This window comes from Leptinotarsa decemlineata, unplaced genomic scaffold, assembly GCF_025532065.1.
Source record: "Leptinotarsa decemlineata unplaced genomic scaffold, Ldec_3_MD MMD2_P_RNA_scaffold_12, whole genome shotgun sequence".
In the NCBI taxonomy this organism is placed as follows: domain Eukaryota; kingdom Metazoa; phylum Arthropoda; class Insecta; order Coleoptera; family Chrysomelidae; genus Leptinotarsa; species Leptinotarsa decemlineata.
The window spans coordinates 188,886-213,842 of NW_027412526.1; the positions used below are offsets into that span (position 1 = coordinate 188,886).

General features: G+C 36.1%; 1 protein-coding gene and 5 long non-coding RNA genes across 6 annotated transcripts in view; 1 reads left to right on the top strand and 5 right to left on the bottom strand.

The window, feature by feature from the left end:
• Positions 1–24,957, top strand: part of LOC111516209 (MICOS complex subunit Mic60) — a 162,617-nt gene that overhangs the window by 59,567 nt on the left and 78,093 nt on the right. The gene's annotated exons all lie outside the window — the stretch shown is intronic.
• LOC141480667 (uncharacterized) lies at positions 4,795–6,043 on the bottom strand. Its single transcript, XR_012464482.1, has 2 exons — positions 5,800–6,043; positions 4,795–5,721 (listed from the first exon to the last, which is right to left on the bottom strand). It is a non-coding gene; the product is annotated as an uncharacterized lncRNA (long non-coding RNA).
• On the bottom strand, positions 7,430–8,689 carry LOC141480669 (uncharacterized). Its single transcript, XR_012464484.1, has 2 exons — positions 8,445–8,689; positions 7,430–8,366 (listed from the first exon to the last, which is right to left on the bottom strand). It is a non-coding gene; the product is annotated as an uncharacterized lncRNA (long non-coding RNA).
• On the bottom strand, positions 10,110–14,205 carry LOC141480671 (uncharacterized). The gene is made up of 2 exons (XR_012464486.1): positions 12,627–14,205; positions 10,110–11,036 (listed from the first exon to the last, which is right to left on the bottom strand). It is a non-coding gene; the product is annotated as an uncharacterized lncRNA (long non-coding RNA).
• Positions 15,735–20,823, bottom strand: LOC141480674 (uncharacterized). The gene is made up of 2 exons (XR_012464488.1): positions 18,009–20,823; positions 15,735–16,661 (listed from the first exon to the last, which is right to left on the bottom strand). It is a non-coding gene; the product is annotated as an uncharacterized lncRNA (long non-coding RNA).
• LOC141480677 (uncharacterized) lies at positions 21,840–24,287 on the bottom strand. The gene is made up of 2 exons (XR_012464491.1): positions 22,845–24,287; positions 21,840–22,766 (listed from the first exon to the last, which is right to left on the bottom strand). It is a non-coding gene; the product is annotated as an uncharacterized lncRNA (long non-coding RNA).

Genomic DNA, 24,957 nt, shown 5'->3' on the forward strand with positions numbered 1-24,957 from the left:
TGTTTTGAGGTCGACGACTATTTAAACCTGAAATGAATACTTCCTTGAAAGTTTTGGGATATTTTAATACCTCGTCATTCGTTTAGTTCTCATTCACTGACAAACAACTATACAAGGATATATTCGAACGCATTAATTATATTCGAACACATATTCGAATCCCTTTAAGGATTCCGTGCTCCGACGGAACACGGAACGGTGAATTGACGACTTTGGTTCCGTGAATGTCTTGCCGCCGAAATTCAAAATTTGTTGTGATACTTTTGGTAGCCATTTGCTAATTTTCGAGTTTATGTCTAAACTTCTCGATTTTTCGGATTAATCAAGTATGATCATCTTTTATAAGAATAGGAAATTTTTATTCTTGGCATTTGGATGCTGGTAAAACATTCAACTCACTTGTTGGATTCGATTGCTGATGGAGAACAGAATCTTACTGATTTGAATTTTGGCTTCTTGGGACAAAAGTAAACCTATAGGCCACACGACACTACAGGCGAGTTGATATTTATCAACGAGACAACTCATATATTCAGAGAATGAGCTGGATCATTCTGTCCGGACTCCAGACGTATCGTCCCGGACATCACTTCCAGTGAACCGTTTCCATCTAATATGAATTGTTTCATTTTAGGCTTTCTTTCATCTGAATACCGCTTCCTCGTGTTAGTATTGCTATAAGACTAGACATCCTTGCATGAATGCCTAATACAGTAGTAGCAGTAGTTAGTAGTTAACCGCTGTTGTACCGATCACAATTGTTGTACGGACAGAGCACTGCAGACCTAAGTTTGTAACTCTAAAACCATTCTTGTTCTGCAAGCCACCTTGAGGGAGACACACACATATAAGCTTAGTTATTAAGATAGGGACAAATAACTTATCAGAGACTAGATTTTTGATGCTTGATCTATTATCTCAACAAAGATTCATGTTCTTCAAACCTGCCCAAAAGGGGAGGAATATTAGTGTAGGATATATGCTTTTATGCCTACGTAGATGAATTCATTCTCTCGACCTACTGTAAGCTGGCGATATAGCTATAAAGGGGTGTTGGTGAGGAAACTTTTTTGCAGTTTGAGTCGAACTGCAGTTCATCGAGCAATACATGAAGTATCAATTCGAATAGTTGAAGTGATGGGTGCAGAATGTATAGTATTCCCTCAGAATATTCGGGAAAGGAATGTATTGAAAATGGCTTTCATGGAGAAATGGAGAGGACAATTTGCTGTAGAAGGAATGAGGGTTAGAGATAGAATTGTCTAGCAGTATTACCTGTTGTAATTTGTAGGAAATCGAACTGTAAACTCTACTGAACCAGGTTTTAATCATGAATATACAAACGATACATTTTATATGTATTAACAATGACATTAAAACTCATTCAATCAACAACGATTTCCAAGGAATCATAAAAACAAGATCAATCGAAATGAAGTGAACATTCGTTCACTTCGTTTGTTCACTTCGAAGACGTTACCCACAGACCTTGTCGATTTGTTGAAAATTTTTCTCGTGGTAAGGGTTTGGTTAAAATATCTGCCAACTGGTTTTCTGATTGGGTGTAAACAACAGTGATATTTTTTTCGTTTGTGATGATCATTATAGCTCATCAAGTTTATAGCACTTCTATTATCAACAAAAAGTTCCGTTGGATTTGAAACGTCAACATCAATTTCTTTAAGCAACCTTCTCAACCATATTATTTCTCGTGCGGCATCCCAAGCTGCAATATATTCAGATTCTGTCGTGGATGTTGCAACACTTTTGTCGTTGAGATGTCCATGTAACTGGACAACCTGATAATAAAGTAACATAGCCAGTTGTTGAATATCTAGTATCAATGTCTCCTGCAAAATCTGCATCTGAATACGCTTTTAAATATTCGTTGCTCCCACCATTGTATAGAATTCCATAACTTTTAGTACCCTTTAGGTATCTGAAAATACGTTTGACTGCTTTCCAGTGCTGCTTTCCTGGATTTTCCAAATATCTGCTAACTCTGCTCACTGAGAATGATATATCTGGACGAGTGACAACCGCTAAAAACATGCTTCTCTGTACGGAATATTTTTCATATATTATTTTTCTTCCTCGTTTTGGGGGCTTTGAGCTGCATTCAGAATAACATTCATTGTGGAAGTCCATTTTGTGTCTCTTATGTGGTGGTTCCACATCATCTCTCTGGGGCATAGTCTTTGATGTTGACGGTTGGTTTATGTTCTTCAAACCTGCCCAAAAGGGGAAGAATATTAGTGTAGGATATATGCTTTTATGCCTATGTAGATGAATTCATTCTCTCAACCTACTGTAAGCTGGCGATATAGCTATATCAAAGGTAAAGTATAACTTCAAAACAGCGACGTCTCAAGTATCGAAGAGACATCCTCCTTTTTTCCTTGGGGAGCCTGGGTTCATTAAAGTCCCCTTAGAATTGAAACATTTGTGCTATAGGTGTAATATAATTTATATCTTATGAACGTTTTGGTATTGTTTACAATTAGAAAAGTGAAATCTTCTCACATTTGAAACTTTGTGGCCTCAGGAGCTCAAGGCTCCCTGCCCTGCCAGTATTATAGGGGGAGTCCTATAATAATAATAATAATAATAATGTTTATTGTGCAAAAACAGGTTTTATACACAAAGGGAAAAGGGTTAGCCGGAGGCTATCTTCCACCCGTCCCATAATTAGGAAAAAAATAAGCATACAGTAAGAAAGACTACCTATAACAATAACAATTACAATAGACACAAAAATAATATAAAACAAACTATTATGAGATTATAAAGATAACATAAAAGATTACAATCGTTTTTGAACATCTAAGAAATTAATTTTCAAAGTACTTTTGAATTGATATATAGACAAATGCATATACGGTAATAAATTATTTAGATACTTTGGTGCAAAGTAAGAAAAACATCCCTCAAATTTGGTGGTAACATGATATGGAATGGTATATGTATCTTTTCTTAAATTGATAGAATGATTATCAGATCGCTTACTAAGTAATCTGAACAAGTAATTAGGAGTTTTGCTTTCCAATAGTTTATATAAGAATACAGATATGAGATAACGAATTCTAAACTCAATATTCAGCTGATCTAATTTCAATAAATATGGAGTTACATGATTACGGTAGTTTATGCAGCACACAAATCTCATACAAGCATTTTGTATACGTTGAAGTTTGTGTTTATTATAGTCTGGTAAGAAGTTGTAATACACTGAGCTGCAATATTCAATATGGGGATGAATCAATGATTGAACTAATTTCAGCTTTGTTTCTTGAGAAAGCTGGAACTTAAACTTGTATAAGGATTTCAGTTTAAAAAAACAAGTTTTGTAAATGTGTTTAACGTGCTCGTTGAACGAGAGATTGTTTACAATATATACCCCTAAATTTTTTGCTGAACTCACCCAGTGAATAAAATTTATAAACTGACAGATAAATCAAGGGATTTGTTAACAAATTTGGAATCAACTGAGAAAGGTGTAGATGTTAGGGAAAGGAATTATGAATATTTTAACTGGATTCGAGTTTGATTCGATCGGTTACCGTTTACAGTTAATTTCCCGTTTTTGCAAACAACTATACAAGGATATATTCGAACGCATTAATTATATTCGAACACATATTCGAATCCCTTTAAGGATTCCGTGCTCCGACGGAACACGGAACGGTGAATTGACGACTTTGGTTCCGTGAATGTCTTGCCGCCGAAATTCAAAATTTGTTGTGATACTTTTGGTAGCCATTTGCTAATTTTCGAGTTTATGTCTAAACTTCTCGATTTTTCGGATTAATCTAGTATGATCATCTTTTATAAGAATAGGAAATTTTTATTCTTGGCATTTGGATGCTGGTAAAACATTCAACTCACTTGTTGGATTCGATTGCTGATGGAGAACAGAATCTTACTGATTTGAATTTTGGCTTCTTGGGACAAAAGTAAACCTATAGGCCACACGACACTACAGGCGAGTTGATATTTATCAACGAGACAACTCATATATTCAGAGAATGAGCTCGATCATTCTGTCCAGACTCCAGACGTATCGTCCCGGACATCACTTCCAGTGAACCGTTTCCATCTAATATGAATTGTTTCATTTTAGGCTTTCTTTCATCTGAATACCGCTTCCTCGTGTTAGTATTGCTATAAGACTAGACATCCTTGCATGAATGCCTAATACAGTAGTAGCAGTAGTTAGTAGTTAACCGCTGTTGTACCGATCACAATTGTTGTACGGACAGAGCACTGCAGACCTAAGTTTGTAACTCTAAAACCATTCTTGTTCTGCAAGCCACCTTGAGGGAGACACACACATATAAGCTTAGTTATTAAGATAGGGACAAATAACTTATCAGAGACTAGATTTTTGATGCTTGATCTATTATCTCAACAAAGATTTATGTTCTTCAAACCTGCCCAAAAGGGGAAGAATATTAGTGTAGGATATATGCTTTTATGCCTACGTAGATGAATTCATTCTCTCGACCTACTGTAAGCTGGCGATATAGCTATAAAGGGGTGTTGGTGAGGAAACTTTTTTGCAGTTTGAGTCGAACTGCAGTTCATCGAGCAATACATGAAGTATCAATTCGAATAGTTGAAGTGATGGGTGCAGAATGTATAGTATTCCCTCAGAATATTCGGGAAAGGAATGTATTGAAAATGGCTTTCATGGAGAAATGGAGAGGACAATTTGCTGTAGAAGGAATGAGGGTTAGAGATAGAATTGTCTAGCAGTATTACCTGTTGTAATTTGTAGGAAATCGAACTGTAAACTCTACTGAACCAGGTTTTAATCATGAATATACAAACGATACATTTTATATGTATTAACAATGACATTAAAACTCATTCAATCAACAACGATTTCCAAGGAATCATAAAAACAAGATCAATCGAAATGAAGTGAACGTGGATTACTTCAACACTCCCACTCTTTGTTCACTTCGAAGACGTTACCCACAGACCTTGTCGATTTGTTGAAAATTTTTCTCGTGGTAAGGGTTTGGTTAAAATATCTGCCAACTGGTTTTCTGATTGGGTGTAAACAACAGTGATATTTTTTTCGTTTGTGATGATCATTATAGCTCATCAAGTTTATAGCACTTCTATTATCAACAAAAAGTTCCGTTGGATTTGAAACGTCAACATCAATTTCTTTAAGCAACCTTCTCAACCATATTATTTCTCGTGCGGCATCCCAAGCTGCAATATATTCAGATTCTGTCGTGGATGTTGCAACACTTTTGTCGTTGAGATGTCCATGTAACTGGACAACCTGATAATAAAGTAACATAGCCAGTTGTTGAATATCTAGTATCAATGTCTCCTGCAAAATCTGCATCTGAATACGCTTTTAAATATTCGTTGCTCCCACCATTGTATAGAATTCCATAACTTTTAGTACCCTTTAGGTATCTGAAAATACGTTTGACTGCTTTCCAGTGCTGCTTTCCTGGATTTTCCAAATATCTGCTAACACTGAGAATGATATATCTGGACGAGTGACAACCGCTAAAAACATGCTTCTCTGTACGGAATATTTTTCATATATTATTTTTCTTCCTCGTTTTGGGGGCTTTGAGCTGCATTCAGAATAACATTCATTGTGGAAGTCCATTTTGTGTCTCTTATGTGGTGGTTCCACATCATCTCTCTGGGGCATAGTCTTTGATGTTGACGGTTGGTTTATGTTCTTCAAACCTGCCCAAAAGGGGAAGAATATTAGTGTAGGATATATGCTTTTATGCCTATGTAGATGAATTCATTCTCTCAACCTACTGTAAGCTGGCGATATAGCTATATCAAAGGTAAAGTATAACTTCAAAACAGCGACGTCTCAAGTATCGAAGAGACATCCTCCTTTTTTCCTTGGGGAGCCTGGGTTCATTAAAGTCCCCTTAGAATTGAAACATTTGTGCTATAGGTGTAATATAATTTATATCTTATGAACATTTTGGTATTGTTTACAATTAGAAAAGTGAAATCTTCTCACATTTGAAACTTTGTGGCCTCAGGAGCTCAAGGCTCCCTGCCCTGCCCTGCCAGTATTATAGGGGGAGTCCTATAATAACGGTTGAATAAAATTTATAAACTGACAGATGAATCAAGGGATTTGTTAACAAATTTGGAATCAACTGAGAACGGTGTAGATGTTAGGGAAAGGAATTATGAATATTTTAACTGGATTCGAGTTTGATTTGATCGGTTACCGTTTACAGTTAATTTCCCGTTTTTGCAAACAACTATACAAGGATATATTCGAACGCATTAATTATATTCGAACACATATTCGAATCCCTTTAAGGATTCCGTGCTCCGACGGAACACGGAACGGTGAATTGACGACTTTGGTTCCGTGAATGTCTTGCCGCCGAAATTCAAAATTTGTTGTGATACTTTTGGTAGCCATTTGCTAATTTTCGAGTTTATGTCTAAACTTCTCGATTTTTCGGATTAATCAAGTATTATCATCTTTTATAAGAATAGGAAATTTTTATTCTTGGCATTTGGATGCTGGTAAAACATTCAACTCACTTGTTGGATTCAATTGCTTATGGAGAACAGAATCTTACTTTTTTGAATTTTGGCTTCTTGGGACAAAAGTAAACCTATAGGCCACACGACACTACAGGCGAGTTGATATTTATCAACGAGACAACTCATATATTCAGAGAATGAGCTCGATCATTCTGTCCAGACTCCAGACGTATCGTCCCGGACATCACTTCCAGTGAACCGTTTCCATCTAATATGAATTGTTTCATTTTAGGCTTTCTTTCATCTGAATACCGCTTCCTCGTGTTAGTATTGCTATAAGACTAGACATCCTTGCATGAATGCCTAATACAGTAGTAGCAGTAGTTAGTAGTTAACCGCTGTTGTACCGATCACAATTGTTGTACGGACAGAGCACTGCAGACCTAAGTTTGTAACTCTAAAACCACACACATATAAGCTTAGTTATTAAGATAGGGACAAATAACTTATCAGAGACTAGATTTTTGATGCTTGATCTATTATCTCAACAAAGATTTATGTTCTTCAAACCTGCCCAAAAGGGGAAGAATATTAGTGTAGGATATATGCTTTTATGCCTACGTAGATGAATTCATTCTCTCGACCTACTGTAAGCTGGCGATATAGCTATAAAGGGGTGTTGGTGAGGAAACTTTTTTGCAGTTTGAGTCGAACTGCAGTTCATCGAGCAATACATGAAGTATCAATTCGAATAGTTGAAGTGATGGGTGCAGAATGTATAGTATTCCCTCAGAATATTCGGGAAAGGAATGTATTGAAAATGGCTTTCATGGAGAAATGGAGAGGACAATTTGCTGTAGAAGGAATGAGGGTTAGAGATAGAATTGTCTAGCAGTATTACCTGTTGTAATTTGTAGGAAATCGAACTATAAACTCTACTGAACCAGGTTTTAATCATGAATATACAAACGATACATTTTATATGTATTAACAATGACATTAAAACTCATTCAATCAACAACGATTTCCAAGGAATCATAAAAACAAGATCAATCGAAATGAAGTGAACATGGATTACTTCAACACTCCCACTCTTTGTTCACTTCGAAGACGTTACCCACAGACCTTGTCGATTTGTTGAAAATTTTTCTCGTGGTAAGGGTTTGGTTAAAATATCTGCCAACTGGTTTTCTGATTGGGTGTAAACAACAGTGATATTTTTTTCGTTTGTGATGATCATTATAGCTCATCAAGTTTATAGCACTTCTATTATCAACAAAAAGTTCCGTTGGATTTGAAACGTCAACATCAATTTCTTTAAGCAACCTTCTCAACCATATTATTTCTCGTGCGGCATCCCAAGCTGCAATATATTCAGATTCTGTCGTGGATGTTGCAACACTTTTGTCGTTGAGATGTCCATGTAACTGGACAACCTGATAATAAAGTAACATAGCCAGTTGTTGAATATCTAGTATCAATGTCTCCTGCAAAATCTGCATCTGAATACGCTTTTAAATATTCGTTGCTCCCACCATTGTATAGAATTCCATAACTTTTAGTACCCTTTAGGTATCTGAAAATACGTTTGACTGCTTTCCAGTGCTGCTTTCCTGGATTTTCCAAATATCTGCTAACTCTGCTCACTGAGAATGATATATCTGGACGAGTGACAACCGCTAAAAACATGCTTCTCTGTACGGAATATTTTTCATATATTATTTTTCTTCCTCGTTTTGGGGGCTTTGAGCTGCATTCAGAATAACATTCATTGTGGAAGTCCATTTTGTGTCTCTTATGTGGTGGTTCCACATCATCTCTCTGGGGCATAGTCTTTGATGTTGACGGTTGGTTTATGTTCTTCAAACCTGCCCAAAAGGGGAAGAATATTAGTGTAGGATATATGCTTTTATGCCTATGTAGATGAATTCATTCTCTCAACCTACTGTAAGCTGGCGATATAGCTATATCAAAGGTAAAGTATAACTTCAAAACAGCGACGTCTCAAGTATCGAAGAGACATCCTCCTTTTTTCCTTGGGGAGCCTGGGTTCATTAAAGTCCCCTTAGAATTGAAACATTTGTGCTATAGGTGTAATATAATTTATATCTTATGAACATTTTGGTATTGTTTACAATTAGAAAAGTGAAATCTTCTCACATTTGAAACTTTGTGGCCTCAGGAGCTCAAGGCTCCCTGCCCTGCCCTGCCAGTATTATAGGGGGAGTCCTATAATAACGGTTGAATAAAATTCATAAACTGACAGATAAATCAAGGGATTTGTTAACAAATTTGGAATCAACTGAGAAAGGTGTAGATGTTAGGGAAAGGAATTATGAATATTTTAACTGGATTCGAGTTTGATTCGATCGGTTACCGTTTACAGTTAATTTCCCGTTTTTGCAAACAACTATACAAGGATATATTCGAACGCATTAATTATATTCGAACACATATTCGAATCCCTTTAAGGATTCCGTGCTCCGACGGAACACGGAACGGTGAATTGACGACTTTGGTTCCGTGAATGTCTTGCCGCCGAAATTCAAAATTTGTTGTGATACTTTTGGTAGCCATTTGCTAATTTTCGAGTTTATGTCTAAACTTCTCGATTTTTCGGATTAATCAAGTATGATCATCTTTTATAAGAATAGGAAATTTTTATTCTTGGCATTTGGATGCTGGTAAAACATTCAACTCACTTGTTGGATTCGATTGCTGATGGAGAACAGAATCTTACTGATTTGAATTTTGGCTTCTTGGGACAAAAGTAAACCTATAGGCCACACGACACTACAGGCGAGTTGATATTTATCAACGAGACAACTCATATATTCAGAGAATGAGCTTGATCATTCTGTCCAGACTCCAGACGTATCGTCCCGGACATCACTTCCAGTGAACCGTTTCCATCTAATATGAATTGTTTCATTTTAGGCTTTCTTTCATCTGAATACCGCTTCCTCGTGTTAGTATTGCTATAAGACTAGACATCCTTGCATGAATGCCTAATACAGTAGTAGCAGTAGTTAGTAGTTAACCGCTGTTGTACCGATCACAATTGTTGTACGGACAGAGCACTGCAGACCTAAGTTTGTAACTCTAAAACCATTCTTGTTCTGCAAGCCACCTTGAGGGAGACACACACATATAAGCTTAGTTATTAAGATAGGGACAAATAACTTATCAGAGACTAGATTTTTGATGCTTGATCTATTATCTCAACAAAGATTTATGTTCTTCAAACCTGCCCAAAAGGGGAAGAATATTAGTGTAGGATATATGCTTTTATGCCTACGTAGATGAATTCATTCTCTCGACCTACTGTAAGCTGGCGATATAGCTATAAAGGGGTGTTGGTGAGGAAACTTTTTTGCAGTTTGAGTCGAACTGCAGTTCATCGAGCAATACATGAAGTATCAATTCGAATAGTTGAAGTGATGGGTGCAGAATGTATAGTATTCCCTCAGAATATTCGGGAAAGGAATGTATTGAAAATGGCTTTCATGGAGAAATGGAGAGGACAATTTGCTGTAGAAGGAATGAGGGTTAGAGATAGAATTGTCTAGCAGTATTACCTGTTGTAATTTGTAGGAAATCGAACTGTAAACTCTACTGAACCAGGTTTTAATCATGAATATACAAACGATACATTTTATATGTATTAACAATGACATTAAAACTCATTCAATCAACAACGATTTCCAAGGAATCATAAAAACAAGATCAATCGAAATGAAGTGAACGTGGATTACTTCAACACTCCCACTCTTTGTTCACTTCGAAGACGTTACCCACAGACCTTGTCGATTTGTTGAAAATTTTTCTCGTGGTAAGGGTTTGGTTAAAATATCTGCCAACTGGTTTTCTGATTGGGTGTAAACAACAGTGATATTTTTTTCGTTTGTGATGATCATTATAGCTCATCAAGTTTATAGCACTTCTATTATCAACAAAAAGTTCCGTTGGATTTGAAACGTCAACATCAATTTCTTTAAGCAACCTTCTCAACCATATTATTTCTCGTGCGGCATCCCAAGCTGCAATATATTCAGATTCTGTCGTGGATGTTGCAACACTTTTGTCGTTGAGATGTCCATGTAACTGGACAACCTGATAATAAAGTAACATAGCCAGTTGTTGAATATCTAGTATCAATGTCTCCTGCAAAATCTGCATCTGAATACGCTTTTAAATATTCGTTGCTCCCACCATTGTATAGAATTCCATAACTTTTAGTACCCTTTAGGTATCTGAAAATACGTTTGACTGCTTTCCAGTGCTGCTTTCCTGGATTTTCCAAATATCTGCTAACACTGAGAATGATATATCTGGACGAGTGACAACCGCTAAAAACATGCTTCTCTGTACGGAATATTTTTCATATATTATTTTTCTTCCTCGTTTTGGGGGCTTTGAGCTGCATTCAGAATAACATTCATTGTGGAAGTCCATTTTGTGTCTCTTATGTGGTGGTTCCACATCATCTCTCTGGGGCATAGTCTTTGATGTTGACGGTTGGTTTATGTTCTTCAAACCTGCCCAAAAGGGGAAGAATATTAGTGTAGGATATATGCTTTTATGCCTATGTAGATGAATTCATTCTCTCAACCTACTGTAAGCTGGCGATATAGCTATATCAAAGGTAAAGTATAACTTTATTTTCTCTCTTGTAAAAATTGACTCAGGCTTAGGACTTTATTGTGTTTTTAATGTATGTACTAGGCATGTGGGTGTCTGTTGGTGTGTGTGTACACACACCTTGTACTGATTTTAATATTTTATATGTATTATTTTGTACTATTTTTAAGCTTTGTAACCATGATTTATCATGTATACAATAAAGCATATTCTCTCTCTCTCTCTCTCTCTCTTCAAAACAGCGACGTCTCAAGTATCGAAGAGACATCCTCCTTTTTTCCTTGGGGAGCCTGGGTTCATTAGAGTCCCCTTAGAATTGAAACATTTGTGCTATAGGTGTAATATAATTTATATCTTATGAACATTTTGGTATTGTTTACAATTAGAAAAGTGAAATCTTCTCACATTTGAAACTTTGTGGCCTCAGGAGCTCAAGGCTCCCTGCCCTGCCAGTATTATAGGGGGAGTCCTATAATAACGGTTGAATAAAATTTATAAACTGACAGATAAATCAAGGGATTTGTTAACAAATTTGGAATCAACTGAGAAAGGTGTAGATGTTAGGGAAAGGAATTATGAATATTTTAACTGGATTCGAGTTTGATTCGATCGGTTACCGTTTACAGTTAATTTCCCGTTTTTGCAAACAACTATACAAGGATATATTCGAACGCATTAATTATATTCGAACACATATTCGAATCCCTTTAAGGATTCCGTGCTCCGACGGAACACGGAACGGTGAATTGACGACTTTGGTTCCGTGAATGTCTTGCCGCCGAAATTCAAAATTTGTTGTGATACTTTTGGTAGCCATTTGCTAATTTTCGAGTTTATGTCTAAACTTCTCGATTTTTCGGATTAATCAAGTATGATCATCTTTTATAAGAATAGGAAATTTTTATTCTTGGCATTTGGATGCTGGTAAAACATTCAACTCACTTGTTGGATTCAATTGCTTATGGAGAACAGAATCTTACTGATTTGAATTTTGGCTTCTTGGGACAAAAGTAAACCTATAGGCCACACGACACTACAGGCGAGTTGATATTTATCAACGAGACAACTCATATATTCAGAGAATGAGCTTGATCATTCTGTCCAGACTCCAGACGTATCGTCCCGGACATCACTTCCAGTGAACCGTTTCCATCTAATATGAATTGTTTCATTTTAGGCTTTCTTTCATCTGAATACCGCTTCCTCGTGTTAGTATTGCTATAAGACTAGACATCCTTGCATGAATGCCTAATACAGTAGTAGCAGTAGTTAGTAGTTAACCGCTGTTGTACCGATCACAATTGTTGTACGGACAGAGCACTGCAGACCTAAGTTTGTAACTCTAAAACCATTCTTGTTCTGCAAGCCACCTTGAGGAAGACACACACATATAAGCTTAGTTATTAAGATAGGGACAAATAACTTATCAGAGACTAGATTTTTGATGCTTGATCTATTATCTCAACAAAGATTTATGTTCTTCAAACCTGCCCAAAAGGGGAAGAATATTAGTGTAGGATATATGCTTTTATGCCTACGTAGATGAATTCATTCTCTCGACCTACTGTAAGCTGGCGATATAGCTATAAAGGGGTGTTGGTGAGGAAACTTTTTTGCAGTTTGAGTCGAACTGCAGTTCATCGAGCAATACATGAAGTATCAATTCGAATAGTTGAAGTGATGGGTGCAGAATGTATAGTATTCCCTCAGAATATTCGGGAAAGGAATGTATTGAAAATGGCTTTCATGGAGAAATGGAGAGGACAATTTGCTGTAGAAGGAATGAGGGTTAGAGATAGAATTGTCTAGCAGTATTACCTGTTGTAATTTGTAGGAAATCGAACTGTAAACTCTACTGAACCAGGTTTTAATCATGAATATACAAACGATACATTTTATATGTATTAACAATGACATTAAAACTCATTCAATCAACAACGATTTCCAAGGAATCATAAAAACAAGATCAATCGAAATGAAGTGAACTTGGATTACTTCAACACTCCCACTCTTTGTTCACTTCGAAGACGTTACCCACAGACCTTGTCGATTTGTTGAAAATTTTTCTCGTGGTAAGGGTTTGGTTAAAATATCTGCCAACTGGTTTTCTGATTGGGTGTAAACAACAGTGATATTTTTTTCGTTTGTGATGATCATTATAGCTCATCAAGTTTATAGCACTTCTATTATCAACAAAAAGTTCCGTTGGATTTGAAACGTCAACATCAATTTCTTTAAGCAACCTTCTCAACCATATTATTTCTCGTGCGGCATCCCAAGCTGCAATATATTCAGATTCTGTCGTGGATGTTGCAACACTTTTGTCGTTGAGATGTCCATGTAACTGGACAACCTGATAATAAAGTAACATAGCCAGTTGTTGAATATCTAGTATCAATGTCTCCTGCAAAATCTGCATCTGAATACGCTTTTAAATATTCGTTGCTCCCACCATTGTATAGAATTCCATAACTTTTAGTACCCTTCAGGTATCTGAAAATACGTTTGACTGCTTTCCAGTGCTGCTTTCCTGGATTTTCCAAATATCTGCTAACACTGAGAATGATATATCTGGACGAGTGACAACCGCTAAAAACATGCTTCTCTGTACGGAATATTTTTCATATATTATTTTTCTTCCTCGTTTTGGGGGCTTTGAGCTGCATTCAGAATAACATTCATTGTGGAAGTCCATTTTGTGTCTCTTATGTGGTGGTTCCACATCATCTCTCTGGGGCATAGTCTTTGATGTTGACGGTTGGTTTATGTTCTTCAAACCTGCCCAAAAGGGGAAGAATATTAGTGTAGGATATATGCTTTTATGCCTATGTAGATGAATTCATTCTCTCAACCTACTGTAAGCTGGCGATATAGCTATATCAGAGGTAAAGTATAACTTCAAAACAGCGACGTCTCAAGTATCGAAGAGACATCCTCCTTTTTTCCTTGGGGAGCCTGGGTTCATTAAAGTCCCCTTAGAATTGAAACATTTGTGCTATAGGTGTAATATAATTTATATCTTATGAACATTTTGGTATTGTTTACAATTAGAAAAGTGAAATCTTCTCACATTTGAAACTTTGTGGCCTCAGGAGCTTAAGGCTCCCTGCCCTGCCCTGCCAGTATTATAGGGGGAGTCCTATAATAACGGTTGAATAAAATTTATAAACTGACAGATGAATCAAGGGATTTGTTAACAAATTTGGAATCAACTGAGAACGGTGTAGATGTTAGGGAAAGGAATTATGAATATTTTAACTGGATTCGAGTTTGATTTGATCGGTTACCGTTTACAGTTAATTTCCCGTTTTTGCAAACAACTATACAAGGATATATTCGAACGCATTAATTATATTCGAACACATATTCGAATCCCTTTAAGGATTCCGTGCTCCGACGGAACACGGAACGGTGAATTGACGACTTTGGTTCCGTGAATGTCTTGCCGCCGAAATTCAAAATTTGTTGTGATACTTTTGGTAGCCATTTGCTAATTTTCGAGTTTATGTCTAAACTTCTCGATTTTTCGGATTAATCAAGTATTATCATCTTTTATAAGAATAGGAAATTTTTATTCTTGGCATTTGGATGCTGGTAAAACATTCAACTCACTTGTTGGATTCAATTGGTTATGGAGAACAGAATCTTACTTTTTGAATTTTGGCTTCTTGGGACAAAAGTAAACCTATAGGCCACACGACACTACAGGCGAGTTGATATTTATCAACGAGACAACTCATATATTCAGAGAATGAGCTCGATCATTCTGTCCAGACTCCAGACGTATCGTCCCGGACATCACTTCCAGTGAACCGTTTCCATCTAATATGAATTGTTTCATTTTAGGCTTTCTTTCATCTGAATACCGCTTTCTCGTGTTAGTATTGCTATAAGACTAGACATCCTTGCATGAATGCCTGATACAGTAGTAGCAGTAGTTAGTAGTTAACCGCTGTTGTACCGATCACAATTGTTGTACGGACAGAGCACTGCAGACCTAAGTTTGTAACTCTAAAACCACACACATATAGCTTAGTTATTAAGATAGGGACAAATAACTTATCAGAGACTAGATTTTTGATGCTTGATCTATTATCTCAACAAAGATTTATGTTCTTCAAACCTGCCCAAAAGGGAAGAATATTAGTGTAGGATATATGCTTTTATGCCTACGTAGATGAATTCATTCTCTCGACCTACTGTAAGCTGGCGATATAGCTATAAAGGGGTGTTGCCCAAAAGGGGAAGAATATTAGTGTAGGATATATGCTTTTATGCCTACGTAGATGAATTCATTCTCTCGACCTACTGTAAGCTGGCGATATAGCTATAAAGGGGTGTTGGTGAGGAAACTTTTTTGCAGTTTGAGTCGAACTGCAGTTCATCGAGCAATACATGAAGTATCAATTCGAATAGTTGAAGTGATGGGTGCAGAATGTATAGTATTCCCTCAGAATATTCGGGAAAGGAATGTATTGAAAATGGCTTTCATGGAGAAATGGAGAGGACAATTTGCTGTAGAAGGAATGAGGGTTAGAGATAGAATTGTCTAGCAGTATTACCTGTTGTAATTTGTAGGAAATCGAACTGTAAACTCTACTGAACCAGGTTTTAATCATGAATATACAAACGATACATTTTATATGTATTAACAATGACATTAAAACTCATTCAATCAACAACGATTTCCAAGGAATCATAAAAACAAGATCAATCGAAATGAAGTGAACGTGGATTACTTCAACACTCCCACTCTTTGTTCACTTCGAAGACGTTACCCACAGACCTTGTCGATTTGTTGAAAATTTTTCTCGTGGTAAGGGTTTGGTTAAAATATCTGCCAACTGGTTTTCTGATTGGGTGTAAACAACAGTGATATTTTTTTCGTTTGTGATGATCATTATAGCTCATCAAGTTTATAGCACTTCTATTATCAACAAAAAGTTCCGTTGGATTTGAAACGTCAACATCAATTTCTTTAAGCAACCTTCTCAACCATATTATTTCTCGTGCGGCATCCCAAGCTGCAATATATTCAGATTCTGTCGTGGATGTTGCAACACTTTTGTCGTTGAGATGTCCATGTAACTGGACAACCTGATAATAAAGTAACATAGCCAGTTGTTGAATATCTAGTATCAATGTCTCCTGCAAAATCTGCATCTGAATACGCTTTTAAATATTCGTTGCTCCCACCATTGTATAGAATTCCATAACTTTTAGTACCCTTTAGGTATCTGAAAATACGTTTGACTGCTTTCCAGTGCTGCTTTCCTGGATTTTCCAAATATCTGCTAACACTGAGAATGATATATCTGGACGAGTGACAACCGCTAAAAACATGCTTCTCTGTACGGAATATTTTTCATATATTATTTTTCTTCCTCGTTTTGGGGGCTTTGAGCTGCATTCAGAATAACATTCATTGTGGAAGTCCATTTTGTGTCTCTTATGTGGTGGTTCCACATCATCTCTCTGGGGCATAGTCTTTGATGTTGACGGTTGGTTTATGTTCTTCAAACCTGCCCAAAAGGGGAAGAATATTAGTGTAGGATATATGCTTTTATGCCTATGTAGATGAATTCATTCTCTCAACCTACTGTAAGCTGGCGATATAGCTATATCAAAGGTAAAGTATAACTTCAAAACAGCGACGTCTCAAGTATCGAAGAGACATCCTCCTTTTTTCCTTGGGGAGCCTGGGTTCATTAGAGTCCCCTTAGAATTGAAACATTTGTGCTATAGGTGTAATATAATTTATATCTTATGAACATTTTGGTATTGTTTACAATTAGAAAAGTGAAATCTTCTCACATTTGAAACTTTGTGGCTTCAGGAGCTCAAGGCTCCCTGCCCTGCCCTGCCAGTATTATAGGGGGAGTCCTATAATAACGGTTGAATAAAATTTATAAACTGACAGATAAATCAAGGGATTTGTTAACAAATTTGGAATCAACTGAGAACGGTGTAGATGTTAGGGAAAGGAATTATGAATATTTTAACTGGATTCGAGTTTGATTCGATCGGTTACCGTTTACAGTTAATTTCCCGTTTTTGCAAACAACTATACAAGGATATATTCGAACGCATTAATTATATTCGAACACATATTCGAATCCCTTTAAGGATTCCGTGCTCCGACGGAACACGGAACGGTGAATTGACGACTTTGGTTCCGTGAATGTCTTGCCGCCGAAATTCAAAATTTGTTGTGATACTTTTGGTAGCCATTTGCTAATTTTCGAGTTTATGTCTAAACTTCTCGATTTTTCGGATTAATCAAGTATTATCATCTTTTATAAGAATAGGAAATTTTTATTCTTGGCATTTGGATGCTGGTAAAACATTCAACTCACTTGTTGGATTCGATTGCTGATGGAGAACAGAATCTTACTGATTTGAATTTTGGCTTCTTGGGACAAAAGTAAACCTATAGGCCACACGACACTACAGGCGAGTTGATATTTATCAACGAGACAACTCATATATTCAGAGAATGAGCTCGATCATTCTGTCCAGACTCCAGACGTATCGTCCCGGACATCACTTCCAGTGAACCGTTTCCATCTAATATGAATTGTTTCATTTTAGGCTTTCTTTCATCTGAATACCGCTTCCTCGTGTTAGTATTGCTATAAGACTAGACATCCTTGCATGAATGCCTGATACAGTAGTAGCAGTAGTTAGTAGTTAACCGCTGTTGTACCGATCACAATTGTTGTACGGACAGAGCACTGCAGACCTAAGTTTGTAACTCTAAAACCACACACATATAAGCTTAGTTATTAAGATAGGGACAAATAACTTATCAGAGACTAGATTTTTGATGCTTGATCTATTATCTCAACAAAGATTTATGTTCTTCAAACCTGCCCAAAAGGGGAAGAATATTAGTGTAGGATATATGCTTTTATGCCTACGTAGATGAATTCATTCTCTCGACCTACTGTAAGCTGGCGATATAGCTATAAAGGGGTGTTGGTGAGGAAACTTTTTTGCAGTTTGAGTCGAACTGCAGTTCATCGAGCAATACATGAAGTATCAATTCGAATAGTTGAAGTGATGGGTGCAGAATGTATAGTATTCCCTCAGAATATTCGGGAAAGGAATGTATTGAAAATGGCTTTCATGGAGAAATGGAGAGGACAATTTGCTGTAGAAGGAATGAGGGTTAGAGATAGAATTGTCTAGCAGTATTACCTGTTGTAATTTGTAGGAAATCGAACTGTAAACTCTACTGAACCAGGTTTTAATCATGAATATACAAACGATACATTTTATATGTATTAACAATGACATTAAAACTCATTCAATCAACAACGATTTCCAAGGAATCATAAAAACAAGATCAATCGAAATGAAGTGAACGTGGATTACTTCAACACTCCCACTCTTTGTTCACTTCGAAGACGTTACCCACAGACCTTGTCGATTTGTTGAAAATTTTTCTCGTGGTAAGGGTTTGGTTAAAATATCTGCCAACTGGTTTTCTGATTGGGTGTAAACAACAGTGATATTTTTTTCGTTTGTGATGATCATTATAGCTCATCAAGTTTATAGCACTTCTATTATCAACAAAAAGTTCCGTTGGATTTGAAACGTCAACATCAATTTCTTTAAGCAACCTTCTCAACCATATTATTTCTCGTGCGGCATCCCAAGCTGCAATATATTCAGATTCTGTCGTGGATGTTGCAACACTTTTGTCGTTGAGATGTCCATGTAACTGGACAACCTGATAATAAAGTAACATAGCCAGTTGTTGAATATCTAGTATCAATGTCTCCTGCAAAATCTGCATCTGAATACGCTTTTAAATATTCGTTGCTCCCACCATTGTATAGAATTCCATAACTTTTAGTACCCTTCAGGTATCTGAAAATACGTTTGACTGCTTTCCAGTGCTGCTTTCCTGGATTTTCCAAATATCTGCTAACTCTGCTAACACTGAGAATGATATATCTGGACGAGTGACAACCGCTAAAAACATGCTTCTCTGTACGGAATATTTTTCATATATTATTTTTCTTCCTCGTTTTGGGGGCTTTGAGCTGCATTCAGAATAACATTCATTGTGGAAGTCCATTTTGTGTCTCTTATGTGGTGGTTCCACATCATCTCTCTGGGGCATAGTCTTTGATGTTGACGGTTGGTTTATGTTCTTCAAACCTGCCCAAAAGGGGAAGAATATTAGTGTAGGATATATGCTTTTATGCCTATGTAGATGAATTCATTCTCTCAACCTACTGTAAGCTGGCGATATAGCTATATCAAAGGTAAAGTATAACTTCAAAACAGCGACGTCTCAAGTATCGAAGAGACATCCTCCTTTTTTCCTTGGGGAGCCTGGGTTCATTAAAGTCCCCTTAGAATTGAAACATTTGTGCTATAGGTGTAATATAATTTATATCTTATGAACGTTTTGGTATTGTTTACAATTAGAAAAGTGAAATCTTCTCACATTTGAAACTTTGTGGCCTCAGGAGCTCAAGGCTCCCTGCCCTGCCAGTATTATAGGGGGAGTCCTATAATAATAATAATAATAATAATGTTTATTGTGCAAAAACAGGTTTTATACACAAAGGGAAAAGGGTTAGCCGGAGGCTATCTTCCACCCGTCCCATAATTAGGAAAAAAATAAGCATACAGTAAGAAAGACTACCTATAACAATAACAATTACAATAGACACAAAAATAATATAAAACAAACTATTATGAGATTATAAAGATAACATAAAAGATTACAATCGTTTTTGAACATCTAAGAAATTAATTTTCAAAGTACTTTTGAATTGATATATAGACAAATGCATATACGGTAATAAATTATTTAGATACTTTGGTGCAAAGTAAGGAAAACATCCCTCAAATTTGGTGGTAACATGATATGGAATGGTAAATGTATCTTTTCTTAAATTGATAGAATGATTATCAGATCGCTTACTAAGTAATCTGAACAAGTAATTAGGAGTTTTGCTTTCCAATAGTTTATATAAGAATACAGATATGAGATAACGAATTCTAAACTCAATATTCAGCTGATCTAATTTCAATAAATATGGAGTTACATGATTACGGTAGTTTATGCAGCACACAAATCTCATACAAGCATTTTGTATACGTTGAAGTTTGTGTTTATTATAGTCTGGTAAGAAGTTGTAATACACTGAGCTGCAATATTCAATATGGGGATAAATCAATGATTGAACTAATTTCAGCTTTGTTTCTTGAGAAAGCTGGAACTTAAACTTGTATAAGGATTTCAGTTTAAAAAAACAAGTTTTGTAAATGTGTTTAACGTGCTCGTTGAACGAGAGATTGTTATCAATATATACCCCTAAATTTTTTGCTGAACTCACCCAGTGAATAAAATTTATAAACTGACAGATAAATCAAGGGATTTGTTAACAAATTTGGAATCAACTGAGAAAGGTGTAGATGTTAGGGAAAGGAATTATGAATATTTTAACTGGATTCGAGTTTGATTCGATCGGTTACCGTTTACAGTTAATTTCCCGTTTTTGCAAACAACTATACAAGGATATATTCGAACGCATTAATTATATTCGAACACATATTCGAATCCCTTTAAGGATTCCGTGCTCCGACGGAACACGGAACGGTGAATTGACGACTTTGGTTCCGTGAATGTCTTGCCGCCGAAATTCAAAATTTGTTGTGATACTTTTGGTAGCCATTTGCTAATTTTCGAGTTTATGTCTAAACGTCTCGATTTTTCGGATTAATCTAGTATTATCATCTTTTATAAGAATAGGAAATTTTTATTCTTGGCATTTGGATGCTGGTAAAACATTCAACTCACTTGTTGGATTCGATTGCTGATGGAGAACAGAATCTTACTGATTTGAATTTTGGCTTCTTGGGACAAAAGTAAACCTATAGGCCACACGACACTACAGGCGAGTTGATATTTATCAACGAGACAACTCATATATTCAGAGAATGAGCTCGATCATTCTGTCCAGACTCCAGACGTATCGTCCCGGACATCACTTCCAGTGAACCGTTTCCATCTAATATGAATTGTTTCATTTTAGGCTTTCTTTCATCTGAATACCGCTTCCTCGTGTTAGTATTGCTATAAGACTAGACATCCTTGCATGAATGCCTAATACAGTAGTAGCAGTAGTTAGTAGTTAACCGCTGTTGTACCGATCACAATTGTTGTACGGACAGAGCACTGCAGACCTAAGTTTGTAACTCTAAAACCACACACATATAAGCTTAGTTATTAAGATAGGGACAAATAACTTATCAGAGACTAGATTTTTGATGCTTGATCTATTATCTCAACAAAGATTTATGTTCTTCAAACCTGCCCAAAAGGGGAAGAATATTAGTGTAGGATATATGCTTTTATGCCTACGTAGATGAATTCATTCTCTCGACCTACTGTAAGCTGGCGATATAGCTATAAAGGGGTGTTGGTGAGGAAACTTTTTTGCAGTTTGAGTCGAACTGCAGTTCATCGAGCAATACATGAAGTATCAATTCGAATAGTTGAAGTGATGGGTGCAGAATGTATAGTATTCCCTCAGAATATTCGGGAAAGGAATGTATTGAAAATGGCTTTCATGGAGAAATGGAGAGGACAATTTGCTGTAGAAGGAATGAGGGTTAGAGATAGAATTGTCTAGCAGTATTACCTGTTGTAATTTGTAGGAAATCGAACTGTAAACTCTACTGAACCAGGTTTTAATCATGAATATACAAACGATACATTTTATATGTATTAACAATGACATTAAAACTCATTCAATCAACAACGATTTCCAAGGAATCATAAAAACAAGATCAATCGAAATGAAGTGAACGTGGATTACTTCAACACTCCCACTCTTTGTTCACTTCGAAGACGTTACCCACAGACCTTGTCGATTTGTTGAAAATTTTTCTCGTGGTAAGGGTTTGGTTAAAATATCTGCCAACTGGTTTTCTGATTGGGTGTAAACAACAGTGATATTTTTTTCGTTTGTGATGATCATTATAGCTCATCAAGTTTATAGCACTTCTATTATCAACAAAAAGTTCCGTTGGATTTGAAACGTCAACATCAATTTCTTTAAGCAACCTTCTCAACCATATTATTTCTCGTGCGGCATCCCAAGCTGCAATATATTCAGATTCTGTCGTGGATGTTGCAACACTTTTGTCGTTGAGATGTCCATGTAACTGGACAACCTGATAATAAAGTAACATAGCCAGTTGTTGAATATCTAGTATCAATGTCTCCTGCAAAATCTGCATCTGAATACGCTTTTAAATATTCGTTGCTCCCACCATTGTATAGAATTCCATAACTTTTAGTACCCTTTAGGTATCTGAAAATACGTTTGACTGCTTTCCAGTGCTGCTTTCCTGGATTTTCCAAATATCTGCTAACACTGAGAATGATATATCTGGACGAGTGACAACCGCTAAAAACATGCTTCTCTGTACGGAATATTTTTCATATATTATTTTTCTTCCTCGTTTTGGGGGCTTTGAGCTGCATTCAGAATAACATTCATTGTGGAAGTCCATTTTGTGTCTCTTATGTGGTGGTTCCACATCATCTCTCTGGGGCATAGTCTTTGATGTTGACGGTTGGTTTATGTTCTTCAAACCTGCCCAAAAGGGGAAGAATATTAGTGTAGGATATATGCTTTTATGCCTATGTAGATGAATTCATTCTCTCAACCTACTGTAAGCTGGCGATATAGCTATATCAAAGGTAAAGTATAACTTCAAAACAGCGACGTCTCAAGTATCGAAGAGACATCCTCCTTTTTTCCTTGGGGAGCCTGGGTTCATTAAAGTCCCCTTAGAATTGAAACATTTGTGCTATAGGTGTAATATAATTTATATCTTATGAACGTTTTGGTATTGTTTACAATTAGAAAAGTGAAATCTTCTCACATTTGAAACTTTGTGGCCTCAGGAGCTCAAGGCTCCCTGCCCTGCCAGTATTATAGGGGGAGTCCTATAATAATAATAATAATAATAATGTTTATTGTGCAAAAACAGGTTTTATACACAAAGGGAAAAGGGTTAGCCGGAGGCTATCTTCCACCCGTCCCATAATTAGGAAAAAAATAAGCATACAGTAAGAAAGACTACCTATAACAATAACAATTACAATAGACACAAAAATAATATAAAACAAACTATTATGAGATTATAAAGATAACATAAAAGATTACAATCGTTTTTGAACATCTAAGAAATTAATTTTCAAAGTACTTTTGAATTGATATATAGACAAATGCATATACGGTAATAAATTATTTAGATACTTTGGTGCAAAGTAAGAAAAACATCCCTCAAATTTGGTGGTAACATGATATGGAATGGTAAATGTATCTTTTCTTAAATTGATAGAATGATTATCAGATCGCTTACTAAGTAATCTGAACAAGTAATTAGGAGTTTTGCTTTCCAATAGTTTATATAAGAATACAGATATGAGATAACGAATTCTAAACTCAATATTCAGCTGATCTAATTTCAATAAATATGGAGTTACATGATTACGGTAGTTTATGCAGCACACAAATCTCATACAAGCATTTTGTATACGTTGAAGTTTGTGTTTATTATAGTCTGGTAAGAAGTTGTAATACACTGAGCTGCAATATTCAATATGGGGATAAATCAATGATTGAACTAATTTCAGCTTTGTTTCTTGAGAAAGCTGGAACTTAAACTTGTATAAGGATTTCAGTTTAAAAAAACAAGTTTTGTAAATGTGTTTAACGTGCTCGTTGAACGAGAGATTGTTATCAATATATACCCCTAAATTTTTTGCTGAACTCACCCAGTGAATAAAATTTATAAACTGACAGATAAATCAAGGGATTTGTTAACAAATTTGGAATCAACTGAGAAAGGTGTAGATGTTAGGGAAAGGAATTATGAATATTTTAACTGGATTCGAGTTTGATTCGATCGGTTACCGTTTACAGTTAATTTCCCGTTTTTGCAAACAACTATACAAGGATATATTCGAACGCATTAATTATATTCGAACACATATTCGAATCCCTTTAAGGATTCCGTGCTCCGACGGAACACGGAACGGTGAATTGACGACTTTGGTTCCGTGAATGTCTTGCCGCCGAAATTCAAAATTTGTTGTGATACTTTTGGTAGCCATTTGCTAATTTTCGAGTTTATGTCTAAACTTCTCGATTTTTCGGATTAACCAAGTATGATCATCTTTTATAAGAATAGGAAATTTTTATTCTTGGCATTTGGATGCTGGTAAAACATTCAACTCACTTGTTGGATTCGATTGCTGATGGAGAACAGAATCTTACTGATTTGAATTTTGGCTTCTTGGGACAAAAGTAAACCTATAGGCCACACGACACTACAGGCGAGTTGATATTTATCAACGAGACAACTCATATATTCAGAGAATGAGCTCGATCATTCTGTCCAGACTCCAGACGTATCGTCCCGGACATCACTTCCAGTGAACCGTTTCCATCTAATATGAATTGTTTCATTTTAGGCTTTCTTTCATCTGAATACCGCTTCCTCGTGTTAGTATTGCTATAAGACTAGACATCCTTGCATGAATGCCTAATACAGTAGTAGCAGTAGTTAGTAGTTAACCGCTGTTGTACCGATCACAATTGTTGTACGGACAGAGCACTGCAGACCTAAGTTTGTAACTCTAAAACCACACACATATAAGCTTAGTTATTAAGATAGGGACAAATAACTTATCAGAGACTAGATTTTTGATGCTTGATCTATTATCTCAACAAAGATTTATGTTCTTCAAACCTGCCCAAAAGGGGAAGAATATTA